This window comes from Engraulis encrasicolus, chromosome 2 (assembly GCF_034702125.1).
Source record: "Engraulis encrasicolus isolate BLACKSEA-1 chromosome 2, IST_EnEncr_1.0, whole genome shotgun sequence".
Classification (NCBI taxonomy): Eukaryota; Metazoa; Chordata; class Actinopteri; order Clupeiformes; family Engraulidae; genus Engraulis; species Engraulis encrasicolus.
Genome location: NC_085858.1, coordinates 31773517 through 31778516, shown reverse-complemented (window position 1 = coordinate 31778516; position 5000 = coordinate 31773517). Strand labels below are relative to the sequence as shown.

At 46.1% G+C, this 5000-nt stretch overlaps 1 protein-coding gene across 2 annotated transcripts in view; it reads right to left on the bottom strand.

Moving 5' to 3' along the window:
• baiap2a (BAR/IMD domain containing adaptor protein 2a) overlaps positions 1–5000 on the bottom strand; it is a 111625-nt gene that overhangs the window by 51819 nt on the left and 54806 nt on the right. The window lies entirely within an intron of this gene.

Here is a 5000-nt window from a genome sequence, read left to right as displayed (position 1 = left end):
CAACAGTCTTGATGACCATTCACAAACAGGCATATATGGGCAGAGACACACGTATAAAGACGCATGTACACACGTGTGCACGGGCACACACACGCACGCACCAATTTCACTGCACACCTATTCCAAACGTGTGATCAATCAACTTCAATGCAACTCCACTAGCTTTCACATTTCACACTGTAGTCTGTCTATTGGGAGAAAACATAGAGAGGACCTGAAAAGACTCGCAAGTGTGATGCAGCCAGTGCTATACATGAATACACCTCAGGGATGTGGCTGGGAAAGGAGTACCAGAAACTGTTGATGTGCTTGGTAAAGTTATATTTGAGTAGCAGGGCTTGACACTGGCACCTGCCAACCGGCCAAATGCTGGTAAAACTTCACTGTGGCTAGTAATGCTTTCAGTGTCACTAGCCAATTTGGCTACATCCACGTAGAAAGCTATACACTCATCTTGCTTTAGCACCTCATCTTCTGAGGTTAGACGTACACTATCATGATAAAGAAAAAAAAAACAATATAAAATCTGTGGCTAGTGGAATACCTGAATGGCTAGTGACTCGGGAAAACCACTAGCCACAGTGGCCGGTGGGTGAAAAAATGAATGTCAAGCCCTGGTGAGTAGACTGTTAAATAAAGTCTACAGACTTCAAGTAAATGTATAACACCCTGCTTTTAAGCTACAAAAAGATAGCTGGTGGCCCTGACGTGGCCTAACGGCCGGCGACCCAGGTTCAATTCTGGCTCAGGTCATTTGCCGATCCTTCCCCATCTCTTCCTCCCCACTCATTTCCTGTCTCTCCTCCATTGTCCTGTCAAAATTAAAGGCAAAAAAGCCCACATTTTTTTAAATTAAAAAGATAGCTGGTTGGATATCTAGCCTCAAACTCATCCTTGCATTCAAACATCCACAGTACCCAACTGCTGCATCCATTTCTCTCCCATGTTATGGGTGTTTAATGTGCATATAAACGCTATGTGACCTTCCAGCCGTGCAGGTTCAACGGGATAATTGTTCTATGACGATATTCATTAGCCATTTCGGCTCGACAAACCACACACTGCAACTTTACTGATAAAGCCTTGAAACAAAAGAGTTTGGCATTGGGAATTAATAGTGATCGCCATTCTAATCAATCTCCTTTTTTAAACTTTCGTGGCATCACACCATTTCCTTCTTGGTCATTCAGAGCACAGTGGGTGATCTGAAAGATGAAGCTCTTTTCTCAGACTGAGTTATGGAACATTAATAAGATAGATGTGTTTTAGATCAAGGCATGGTAATATATTTCATCCGCAAGAAAGAACATTAGCGACACTGCACAGGGCTACCCAGGGCGCCCTTTACAAAGTAGGGACACAAATTAATGGAACGTGAAAACCTTTCTACCCGAGAAACCATTACGGAGGTACTCTACAGAGAGGATGTTTTGACTCCTTGCTTCCCTGACTCATTTAACAGCTCCGCATGTGCTCCAATTCCCTTTCACGGTGTGAGCTATTTTGCACCATCAGACATGATCTTCAAAGCTAAACGACCGACTGAGCCTTCAGAGTTCACTCTATAAACGAGCTTTCCTCAATTTGCTCCCCGAAAGTCTCTCGGTCCCCGTGTACACACGGCGCCATCTTTTTTTATGCTTCCCATCCATTAATTCCAATCTCGCAGGCTCAACCAAAACCTCAGCATATTTGATCTCAGTGTTGCCTGATTGTAATTACTCCAATGGTTTGCTTTACGGGCAGGCAAGCAAGCAGTGGGAACAACAATCAGACATGTTCAGCTAAGCCTCTGCATTTCTGCAGGGACTTAATGGATCTACCTTAACGACCTAATTACTGCATCATAATTAACCCCCCGTGCCGGAGAGGTTGGCCCCACACAGGAGGGCGTCAGGCAGGGGGCGATGTAGGGCACCCGGAGGGGATCAGGGGCATGTGGAGGGGGCTGGCACAAGCAGTGGTGAGGCCAGGGCCGCCTGGAGAGGAGGTGGAGGTGTGAATGGATGAGTGTGTGTAATAACGTGTGTAATATGCATAAATGTGTGTGTGTGTGTGTGTGTGTGTGTGTGTGTGTGTGTGTGTGTGTGTGTGTGTGTATGTGTATGTGTATGTGTATGTGTATGTGTATGTGTATGTGTATGTGTATGTGTGTGTGTGTGTGTGTGTGTGTGTGTGTGTGTGTGTGTGTGTGTGTGTGTGCAGAGACCATGGCATATGTGCATTTTCTATGTTTTTGTTACGTGTGTGTGTGTGTGTAGCGTTTTGGTTGCGTGCTTGTGTCGTGTGTGCATGTGTGCACCAGGGAATAATGCACAGTGACTTAAGAGACTTTTCGTCTTGCCCAACGTGCCCAACGCCACTCATGCTGTCTGAGCCTATACAGGCAGATCTCAATCACGGGACACCTCGGAGGACCTTGCCCCACAGGTCAGCCAATCGCAGCCAACTTGCCTGACCTTGCCTTGGGTACAGGGCATGGCACAGCAGAGGGGGGAAAGACCCGAGCCGAGTAGCTGAGGCGATGCACCAGCATGCACCAGCAGCTTTTGGCCCGGTCCGCCTCCCCCGCATGGTGAAACTGGGGCTGGTGGCCAAGCACTGACATCTGTGAACGATCAGGACCGGGGGGGACCAGGGCCCGGACCAGCCAGGCTGCCGAGTACATTTGTCAGCCGGTCGGAGGAGGCATGCTTGGGCATAAAGAAAGATAATAAAAAATAGCCTGTTTTGTTTGTTAAATTTTGTTCTGTTAAAGCAGCAGCAACATTTTTTTTCTTTCTCTCCCTCTATCTCTCTCTTTGCAAAAAAAGGAAATGATAGACTGGATTAATAATTCAGGCTGAACAAAGTAAAGACAATCGCGTTCATAACCGGTGTGATTTTTCAGGGGAATTCATTCATTTTAAATGCGATGCAATTGCAGAGTGAAATTGTGCTTGAGGGAGAAGAAGAATGCCGCTGTGAGGAATGGATATGGATCAATCTCATCTCATGACTCCATACCACAATACAGAGCTGCTGCCGCTGCTGCATGTACAGCACAGATTCAACCTTTCCTTCATCCCCTTTCTTTCTTTCTTTCTTTCTTTTCTTTTTCCTTCATCCATCCAGCTATATATCCATCGCCTATCTGTTCATCCATTACTGTGTGTATCCATTGTTGGTGTGAGTGAGCCCATTGAGAGAGATTGAAGGAAATGGAGAGGGATGTTTTGCAAGAGTGTGAGAGAGAGAGAGAGAGAGAGAGAGAGAGAGAGAGAGAGAGAGAGAGAGAGAGAGAGAGAGAGAGAGAGAGAGAGAGCATGAGAGAGAGAGAGAGAGAGAGAGAGAGAGAGAGAGAGAGAAATAGACGAAGAGATATGGACAATTCCTCCCAATGGTATATAAAATCGAGCTGGCGGAAAGACTGATTTCTATAGCAGCCAGAAACAAAAGCGTGTAATGGCTCCATCAGCGCTGAGCTACGGTACGGTAAGCAGGGTATGACACCTCTAACTCCTGCCCTCTTTACCGATGCCCCAGGGCCCAGGGAGATGCTTAGAGTAGGGCTCTGTGGTGACAGCCTGAGCCCTTTCATTGGAGCCCAGGCTCCAACACTAAAGCCCAGGCTCTATAGCACTAGCCTGTCTATTGCCACTTCAAAGCTCTACTCACGTTGTCCATTTCTCCAAGTCAAATGCAAAGGGCGTATCTAACCCGCGTTCATGAAATGCCTCTGTATGTTACTGATTGACAAGGCCACCTATTCCTTCACTCACCTGCTAACCAAACTGAGGTGTCATTCATTGCCTTAAACATGCCCCACCAGGATGTTGGAAATGCTCAAAATTGATTACTCCCCAATTGATTAGTCCCCTAGAACTTGAAACCCTTTAGATAGCATGCTGGGACAGACTAAATAAGAAGTGAAACTTCAAATTCTCAAAATTTATTTAAAAAATTGAAAATTAAAATTGTGTGTGCATGTGCTTAATAATATGCAGAGTTAAATTTCACACACTCTTTCCCCATCATATATGCTAGTTCAAACGTGCCTGCACATATTGTGTTGCATATGTGAGTGAGCCACTTCATTGGCCTGGGCCCGCTCATATTCCTGTGACACACCACATTCCACGTTCAAGTCTTGTTACACATACATGTACAATGGTGTATATGCCCCAAACTGTAATACACATTTGAAATGATCTCCCAAATAAAATGACTCTTTGGGCCAGATTTGCCCCTGCAGCGTAAAGTTGACACGCCTGAGTTAGATAGTTTGCATGGCCAGACTAAATGAGAAATGAAACTGTGCAGTATCGCAGTTAGCATGAGAAGGCCCAGGCTCCATTCTACAGCAAAGGCTCCAAATTGTAAGCCTGGGCGAAAGCCGACCGTTGACTCCCTCATACAGACTGGAACAAGCTAGGAGGAATCTGTTACTATGGATGGTGGGACCTTGCTCTGCATTTTAAATTCATTGGAGTTCCCTTAACCAATCAGTAACGTCAATCAGCACAATCTTAGATGGACTGCAATGGACTCCGCGGGTGAGTTCTGTGTCACCACTCTCAACCGCTTGCTGATTGGCAGAACCGTGAACGAACCGAGCTAGGCGGGTTGGACCAGACTACTGTACGCAGCCAAAATCGTTGGGCGGAAGTACGTAGGATGGCGTCGCCAGGCTACCAAACTACAGGCTACTGGCTCCATTGCTATGCTACTCTATGCTGCCGTGCTTCTTCAGCCCACTCATTCTAAAGATATCAGCGGCAGTGCCACATACATTCCTCACCATATTTCAGTGCTCAAGGAGAAATAGGGCCTTTGGCTTCATGCAATGGCATGCAACACATGCATAATCGTTTTCTGTCTCCTTAACGTAAAATGACGAAACACAAGGCCCCAAATTCAGCAATTTTACAGTAAAAAGGTGCTTGGGCACGACTCTGTTCTACGCCTGTGACATTGCACAATGTAGAAATCTGTGCTCTCCTTACAGTTACTTAATGCTC